The 9,968-nt window shown below is 33.6% G+C and overlaps 1 pseudogene; it reads left to right on the forward strand.

The window, feature by feature from the left end:
• Positions 1-7,591: 7,591 nt before the first annotated feature.
• LOC112406867 (40S ribosomal protein S26-like) lies at positions 7,592-7,938 on the forward strand (annotated as a pseudogene).
• The last annotated feature ends 2,030 nt before the right edge of the window (positions 7,939-9,968 follow it).

Genomic DNA, 9,968 nt, shown 5'->3' on the forward strand with positions numbered 1-9,968 from the left:
TATATATATATATATGAAAGGGGAAAAGGAAAAATCCAAGGATAAAGATTACAATGATTTGCAAATACTGTCGGATTTCTTAGATAAACCAAGGAAAATCAATATTATTATTACTACACCTAGTACCACTACCACTAATAATAACAATAATAGATACTATTACAAATAACAATAAGAATATACATTATAAAAAATAATTTAATGTGATATTTAAGATTTGCAAATACATAAAAATCAACAGAAAATATGATTAAAAACTGTCTAAAATGACTGCAAAACATAAATTCAGATAAAATAATAAAAGACATACCTTACTCTTGGATAGGGACACTCAAAGTCAGAAAATTGTCAATGCTTCATGAGTTAATCAATAAATGTAATTCAATACCCCCAAATATCAGACTCTATTATTTATATGTTAATCTTTATATCTGACTTTTTTTTTTTTTTTTAACTAGAGGGTCAATTCAATAGTAGTTCTGGAAAAATATACATACTAGAAGAGCCAAGAAAACCTGACAAGGCAATAGGGTCTAGCTTTACCAGATATTAAATATTATTCAGTCTGAATAAATAAATGTGGTATTGGTTCATGGAAGGACTGAAATTTCAAAGGAATAAAATAGAAATCCAGAGATAGTACTCTATACATCTGGGATTTTTTTTGGAAAGGTAACAGTAGTGTTTTGTTTTTTTTTTAATTGCACACGTCTATAAACCTAATAAATAGGTTTTCTCTATTTTTTTATACAGTAGGTTCTTATTAGTCATCAGTTTTATACACATCAGTGTATACATGTCAATCTCAATCTTCCAATTCATCACACACACACACACACACACACACACACACACACACACCTGTGGCTTTCCCCCCTTGGTGTCCATACGTTCGTTCTCTACATCTGTGTCTCAACTTCTGACCTGCAAACCGGTTTATCTGTACCATTTTTCTAGGTTCCACATATATGTGTTAATATACGATATTTGTTTTTCTCTTTCTGACTTACTTCACTCTGTGTGACAGTCTCTAGATCCATCCACGTCTCAACAATTGACCCAATTTGCAGATCAATTTGTATATTATACAACCTGAGTGTGTGTGTGGTGGGGGAAGTGTTATATATGTTTGTAACTAAATGGAATAACTGGAAATCTCTGGAAAATGTCACATGGTTGTTGCTAATCAATAGGGCTGAGTGGCTGGAGGACAGGCAACTAACTTTCAGCTTTATAATTTTTTTTTGAGTTTTGAATTTTGTGACATTGCCTCTATTATCTGCTCAAACAAATAAAATTAAACAAAGCAAAACAAAAAGAATGAAGTATATTTCTAAGTGCAGGATTGGAACTATCTCCAAGATGTATGAATACACAACAGTACAAAACATTGTCTCTAATGCAAGTGTGCATCTATGTTTAAATTAAACATAGGTGTACATTTACTGGCTTGCATTTGTGTAAAACATTTTTAGAATGATATTCTCAAACTGTCACAAGGATTACCTCTAGGAGAGAGTCTGGTATACTGAGGCCAGCTGTGGGAAGATGACTTGCTTTTAATTTTTTCATTTTGTTACTGTTTTAATTATTTCTTATGGACATATTACTTTTCAAAGAAAACAAAAATAAATATTCTCTAAAAATCCCTCAATTTTATCTCTTTCTTATATCTTTTTTTTTTTTCCTAACAAAGCTTTACCTATAATACTCCAATATACAGGTCTTTCTATCTCATTATCCCCCTTTTTTTTTTTTTTCATTCCAATATGTACTTTATTCTTTCGGATGGAGATTTTGGTGCTAAAGTAGAACAATGACTCTGTAACTCTATAGCAAAGGCAAGGTTTACTTTTTTTTACTTTTTTCTTTTTTTTTTGGCACAAAATTTTGTATTACTATTGACTGTCTAATTGTTAACATTCCTTCTAATGTAGTTGATATTACACAATAAGATATGTGTATTTTCATGTAGATTAAGACAAATTTAATTAAAAATAAAATGTCTCCAGAACAAACTACAAAAAAAGAATATAGTAGGTAGTTAACTTTGTTCAAAAGCACCTTATGATCATTACAAAAAGAACATCAAAGTAAATCAAAAATAATTTAAAATTTTAACATGTATCACTTGGTGTGCTAAATTCACAATCACAATCAAATTAAGGTAGACAAAAGATCATTGGCCTTAACTATTTTGAAATCGGTGTGTTTATCACTTCTCAAAGTCAAACAAAATAATAAATTATGCTACCAAAATAATTCAAATTTTGATGGGAAATACCACTGTTCCAGATGGAACCATATTTCTCATAACATAAGGATAAGCTGTATGCCTGGGTGGTACATGTATACATACAAGTAAGTTAATCAGATTCAAGCAGGCAGGAAATCATTTCTATGGCTTGTTTTAATATATTTGGCAAAATTACACTCTCCTTATGTTGTGATTTACTGTCATAAATGGGGTTAATATGATTGCATACTTCAGTGTCATCACAGTATAAATTAAAAACCAGCCCTATCAGGTTGCTCGACCATCCAAACACAAGTAAAAGCATCATGGTTGCATTGACCTTCTGACTTCATCTATTTTAATGAAATAATTGTTACTATTTTACAATATTCCTAAATTATTTAGTAATAGTTTTAAATGGCAATTGTTTCATTCTTATATAGTTATATTTCTTTGCCAAGGTACTTTTCCCACTTTTAACTTCTTAAAACGATATTCTAAAGAGCTTCAGTGCTTAGCATGTGAAAAAAAAGGGCCTCTCTCATCTCAAATGAGTTTTTATGCTTATCTTTTTTGAAAAGGAGAATGGCCTATTTACTGGCTGTAATATTCACAAACCAGGCATAACTGCTAGTTGAAATATTTACTTTCTGATCCAGGACCAGTTTGCTACTGATAAATCTTGCTATGGTTGGCAAAATAAACTTTGTTTTAAAGTTTGATTTATTCAGAACAGTCTTAAAGTGCAATGGTTTATCATGCCATTTTAAAATTCCTCCAGGTTAAAAAAACTGTAAGTTCTAGTACTTTTCAGCAGACTAGGAGTTGGGAAATCTACTTCTCCTATTCGTCTAAAAGATAGAACAATATAAAATATGCAACTACAGAAAACAGTAAATAATAAAAGAAGAAATGCATAGAGAAATAAAGTGTTCGCAGCTAGTAGACATTACTGTGGAGGAGCCATATCCACAAAAGAAAACTCCACTGGATGCTGCACTTCTTTTTTTTTTTTTTTTTTTTAACATCTTTATTGGAGTATAATTGCTTTACAATGGTATGTTAGTTTCTGCTTTACAACAAAGTGAATCAATTATATATATATACATGTTCCCATATCTCTTCCCTCTTGCATCTCCCTCCCTCCCACCCTATGATGCTGCACTTCTTACACATCAACTTTCCAAAATGGGAAAACCAATCAAGCCCCTAATCAGGATGAACAATTATTTTACTGTTATTATAGGCAATATAATTTAAAATATATTCAAAGTGATCTGAAAATCACTGCTATGTGTTGCTTACAGACATGTGTGCAAACTTTCTATAGTCAAATTGTCTCACAGACTCTTTATACCCTATAGTCTCCTCCTTCCTCATCCCTTTCTGCATTCCCGTATTCAGCATACAGTTGTCCCAAAGTCTCCTTGATGTGAAGGCTCTTCTCAGATACCCTCACAGCTAACTCACTTCAATATGTGCTCAAATGTCACCTCATCTGGTAGGCCTTTCATAATCCACCTATTAGCTGCACTTTCATCTCTCACTCTATTATGCTTTAGTTTTCTTCTTAATATTTGTCATAACATCCTAGATAGATTAGGTAGGTAGGTAGGTAGGTAGATAGGTAGATAGACAGGTAGATAGATAGATAGATAGATAGATAGATAGATAGATAGATAGATAGATAGATAAAGATAGATTTTTGTCTCCTTACCCCTCCCTCCCAGCATACAGTTCCATGAGATCATGGATGCTTTTTATCCACTCTGGTATTTTTAATACCTAAACAGTACCTGACAAATAAAAGATGATTCAAACACCATCTGAATTTAATGAACAGGATACTGTGTAGAATTTGTCCAACAAATTACTGGAAAATAGTTGAAGACAAGATATTTAAACAACCCCAAACAACTAAACTTATTTTTTCTTTCCTGTTTTTTAATTGAAGTATATTTGACTTACAGTATTATAATAGTTTCAGATGTACAACACAGTGATTCAATATCATTATAGATAATGCACCAGTTATTAGAATATTATTGACTATACTCCCTGTGCTGTACATTATATCCCCATGACTTACTTATTTTATAGCTGGTAGTTTGTACTTCTTAATCTCCTTCATCTACTTCACCAACCCTCTATCCATCTCCCCTCTGGCAACCACTAGTTTGTTCTCTTTATCTGTGAGTCTGTTTCTGTTTTGTTACATTTGCTCATTTGTTTTATTTTTTAGATTCCACATGTAAGTGAAAACATACAGTTTTTGCCTTTCTCTGTTTGAAAGCTGAGTTTCACTTAGCATAAAACCCTCTAGGTCCATCCATGTTGTTGCAAATTGCAAGGTTTCATTCTTTTTTTATGGCTGAGTAATATCCCATCCTGCATATATACCACATCTTCTTTATCCATTTATCTGTCAATGGACACCTAGTTTGCTTCTACATCTTCACTATCTTAAATAATGCTGCAGTGAACACTGGGGTGCATATATCTTTTGAAATTAGTGTTTCAGTTTTCTTTGGATAATTATCCAGGAGTGAAATTGCTAGATCATATGGTAGTTTTATTTTTATGAGGAAACTCCATACTCTTTTCCAAAATGGCTGCACTAATTTACATTTCCACCAACAGTGCACACGAGTTCCCTTTGCTCCACATTCTTGCCAACATTTGTTATTTGTTGTCTTTTTGATGGCAGCCATTCAGACAGGTGTGAGGTAATCTTTCATTGTGGTTTTGATTTGCATTTCCCTGATTATGAGTGATGTTGAGCATCTTTCCATGTGCCTGCTGGCCACCTGTATGTCCTCTTTGGAAAAATGTCTATTTGTATCCTCTGGCTATTTTTGAATTGAATTGTTTGTATTTTGGATATTAATCCCTTATCAGACATATCATTTGCAAATATATTCTCCCATTCAGTAGGTTGCCTTTTTGTTTTATCAATGGTTTCCCTCACTGTGCAAAACTTTTTTTTAGTATGATGTAGTCCCATTTGCTTATTTTTGCTTTTGTTTCCCTTGACTATGGAGACAGATACAAAAATACTGCTAATACTGATGTCAAAAAGCATACTGCCTATGTTTTCTTCTAGGAGTTTTATAATTTCAGGTCTTACATTTAAGTCTTTAATCCATTTGAGTTTATTTTTGTATATGGTGTGAGAAAAGTCTAGTCTTTTACAGGTAGCTGTCTGTTTTTCCCCACCGCTACTTATTGAAGAGTCTGTCCTTCTTTCATTATATATTCTTGCCTGTTTGTTGTCGATTAATTGACCATATGGGCATGTGTGTTTTTTCTGGACTCACTATTCTGTTCCATTCTATGTGTCTGTTTTTGTGCCAATACCACACTGTTTTGTTTACTTATTTTTTCATTGAGAGTTTAAGGTCTTATCCCAGAAGTGTAACTCATAATGGGAACTCTGACAGGCAGAGAGTGGTAGGTTTATGATTTTTGATTGAGACAATATGCCAATTAAATAAGTAGATCTTTCTCTATTCCCTTTTTGATGACTGATGACCTAGTTTGACATAAATCATTATAAGAAAACTTTCATAGAATTGATGCAATGATCAGTTTCTGTATTTTGTATTAGAACAGTATCAACAATAGAGAGTAAAAGCATATAAGACTTTTAGATCCTGGGAACCTGCCAACCATATAAGGAAGGCAATAGAATCCAATGTGATATAGTGGTTAAGAGAAGAACCTGGAGTCTCTGCTCCTTTCAAAATTTAGGTCTGCCACTTAGTAGTTATAGAATCTTAGGACCAACTTAGTTAACTTCTCTAAACTACTTTCCTCATCTATAACCAGAGTACTTCATAGAGTTATAGAAAGGATTCAATTTTTTAAAAAAAATCAACATAAGGCACTTACCACTGCTTAGCACACAGCAAGGGCTAAATGTGAGTTATTATGTTTGTTTCTTAAGGTCAGGGAATGTGTCCTTTTTTCAGCAAATAATTAATGAATGACATACAGGTCTTACTCATTGAATATTTCACAGGTGCCTGCTTATCACATAACTTTTCATAGACACTAAACACATAGAGAAATAAAAATGTACATTTTTTAAATTCATAGACTGAGAGCTCCCAAAGATGAAAGATAAGGGGTCTACCACTTTATTGCTCTATTCTTAGCATCTGACACAATGTCTGGCACATGGTAGATACTCAATAAATATTGTTGGATCAATGAATGAATGATGAGCCCTTAAACTCAACTACTAATATTTTCACAATTAAATCTTCTGTTAACTACATTCTTCTTTCTTAACTCCCCTTTTCTTTTAGATAAGTTCCAACTCATGTAGAGCTGTGTTTCAGCCAAGAAAAGTATATGTTTCTCCCTCAAGAGAATAGTAGTTTGGCTCCTATGTCCTAAAAGCCACTAAAACAGTTTGGATTTTTCTTGCCCTTTAGAATGCCCTTTACAATTCCTAAGTTTCTACCTGACAACTATGTCCTTCTCCAACAACTTAATTCTCCACAAAAATATGACAAAACATAGTTGGCCTTTTTTTGGACGGGGCATTTTTTTAGCATTTTTTTATCCCTCTAATTTTGTGTTTTCCATAAGCATCCATTACTATCAGAATATGGCACAAGTCAATATAATTGGGTACGTATCATTATGAGTCATCTAGGAATTGTAACTTCTCATAAAGTGCACCCTCTTATATAGTAACTAGAACAACATGGAGTTTACTATCACTGGCCTTAAGAACAGAGCTTCTATCCTCTTAGACTTTGTATCTCTAGGAAATGATTTAGTCCCTAACATATATCTGGAGTTCGGTAAGTGATTGTTGGCTGCTGAATCACTACTTCAAAATGCCAGACAAAAATAAAATAAGAAGGAAATTTTATGATTAGAATAAATCTGAAAAGAATATACTTTTGAATGACAATGTTAGAAAGAATAGGAAGAATGAAATGTATATAAAAGAGTATCCTTGATTTCTCAATGAAGTGAGATGAACAATCTTAAAAACTTTTCTTTTTAATTTCTAGGAAATAGGAGTTATTAATAGTTTTGTACTCTAATCTAAATCATAAGAAGAATCGATTTTGAGGTTCAAGACGAAGTTGATAACTCAAGACTAAACTTTGTTGCCCAAAACAATTTAAAAATATTGTAGTTCATTCACCTGTGACAAGAACTGAAAAAAGATGTATTGAAATGTTAATGTTCTTCTACTTCTCTTTTTGCTCTTTCCTGCCTTCACCTTCTTTCATCCCTCAAGAAAATGTACCTTTACCAGACCATTCTCCCAAAGTTCATATAGGGAGTTAAAGAATGAGTAGAAAGAGTCCTCTCTCATGTCTTGCTTCCAAGATGACCAAGAAAAGAAGGAACAATGGTCGTGCCCAAATGGCCATGGCCATGTGCAGTCCATTCGCTGCACCAACTGTGCCTAATGCATGCCCAAGGACAAGGCCATTAAGAAGTTTGTCATTTGGAACATAGTAGAGGCTGCAGCTTTCAGGGACATTTCTGAAGCGAGTGTTTTCAATGCCTATCTGTTTCCCAAGCTGTATGTGAAACTACATTACTGCATGAGTTGTGCCATTCACAACAAGGTAGTCAGGAATTGTTCTCAGGAAGCCGGGAAGAACCAAGCACCTTCACCCCAATTTAGATCTATGCGTGCTGCCCCACAAAGTCCACCAAAGCCCATGTAAGGAGATAAGTCCTTAAAGACTGGAGAGGGCTTCCCTGGTGGCGCAGTGGTTGGGAGTCCGCCTGTTGATGCAGGGGACGTGGGTTCGTGCCCCGGTCCGGGAGGATCCCACGTGCCGCGGAGCGGCTGGGCCCGTGAGCCATGGCCGCTGAGCCTGCGCGTCCGGAGCCTGTGCTCCGCAACGGGAGAGGCCGCGACAGTGAGAGGCCCGCGTACCAAAAAAAAAAAAACCCAAAAACAAGAAAGTTTAAAAAAAAATCCTTAAAAAAAAAAAAAAAAAAAAAAAAAGACTGGAGAAACGCTGTTCTCTGAAAAGACAATAAAATGGAAATAATACTTTAAAAAGAATAAAGAATGAGTAGAAAGAAACATGACTAAAGAGGCAGGAAAAAAAATCAAGACATAAGAATCTTCATGAGTTAAAGTTCAGGCAATGTTTTTGGAGAGGAAGGGTGAAAGATTCTAAAAATAAGAGGCTTATCAGACCCTGTAGGCTGTAAACAAACAAGAGGAGGAAAAAAGGAAGACTTTTGGAAGTATTTTTATGAGATAAACTTGATTAAAATTTAGAGTTATTTGAGAGATACAAGTTAAATTGTTATCACATAGCAATTACCTTTTTTACATACTAGTATTTCTGTTTTGTTTTAATGATGCTAAAACTGGGCCAGGTGGGTCCCTAAGGTGACAATTAGGAAAGTGCTTAATGGATTGGAAACATGAGTTACTAGAGAAAAAGGATTCTAACATTAGTTAATAATCAATTATTACATGTACTATTCTATTTATAAAGGTTTTTTTTTTGTATTTAATGTTCACAGCCGTACTGTGATTATAGGTAAGTAAACCAAGATTCAGAAAGACTAATTAGCCCACACTAACAAGTAATGGATGTAAGATTCACACCCAGATATCTTATTCTGAAATTTATGAGCTACATCCTGCAACCTCTGTATAAGCCACAGGAATTGGTATGCCAATAAAACAATTAACATACCAGTGTTTAGCAAAGTATTTCAGAAAATGCCTGTTTTGAGATAACTCTTTTCACAAATTGAATATCTGTTTGATACCATTCCCACTGTGCTAGCTCATGATGCAATTTACTATATTGTAATGTTACAGAAATAGTTTGTTTTGATTTATCTCCATACACCTGTGATTGATACAGAAAGAAGTTGCTGTATTTGAAATTTCAGCTGGCTAGTAGAAAATGAGCAAGCAGCTCTTTTCTTCATCTTGCCTCTTAGCTAGCCTAATTAAATTTGTCTAGTCTGAAAATCTCCAGTAGTAAATGCTTTTGTTACTCTGAAACACTATAAACATTTTCACTGAAATGTTATTCAATTCATCATAATAGTGTCTTTGGGAGGTATCCCCCAAAATATAAATAAATTTTAAAATGTATTCTCAGCTCACAGATCACTGGGTACATTATGGGTTCGTATGATTTGTCTGTCTCTGCTATTTTCTGACATAATCATATCAATTTATACCATACAGACCATTAAAACACAATAAGAAAAGGTCATGAGGTGAATTCTGTTTTGTGAACCTTTTATATGTAATAAGTCAATTTTGTTATCAAATGTGCAAATGATTAAGGAAACAAGACTATATGATGAAGAAAATTCAATATAAATGCAAAATGCTGATCTTGTATGCAGCTGATCAGATCTTGAAAAGGTAAACATTTATAGTTGTAAATTAATATTAAAATAACCTAGCATAATATAGCTGTATATCTTGATTTGAGGGCACATAAGGAGAAAACTGGTTAAACCTAGAGGTAGTTAAACTCTGATGCAGTACTGGAAATATTTTTAAATAAAAATAATTTTTCTGTCTGAAATTGTTTCAACATGGTCTAAACCCACAAATATGTGTTCTGCCCCCACTGTGTGATATGATATATGATATGATATGATATGATATACAGGCACAAGAAAAGGCAAAAGGCATAGACCCTGCCCGCACAGAACTGCAATGTAATTGGTAGACTGCATAAAATAATTAATAAAACCAAGGTAT

This window comes from Neophocaena asiaeorientalis, unplaced genomic scaffold (genome assembly GCF_003031525.2).
Source record: "Neophocaena asiaeorientalis asiaeorientalis breed wild unplaced genomic scaffold, Neophocaena_asiaeorientalis_V1.1 scaffold852, whole genome shotgun sequence".
Classification (NCBI taxonomy): Eukaryota; Metazoa; Chordata; class Mammalia; order Artiodactyla; family Phocoenidae; genus Neophocaena; species Neophocaena asiaeorientalis.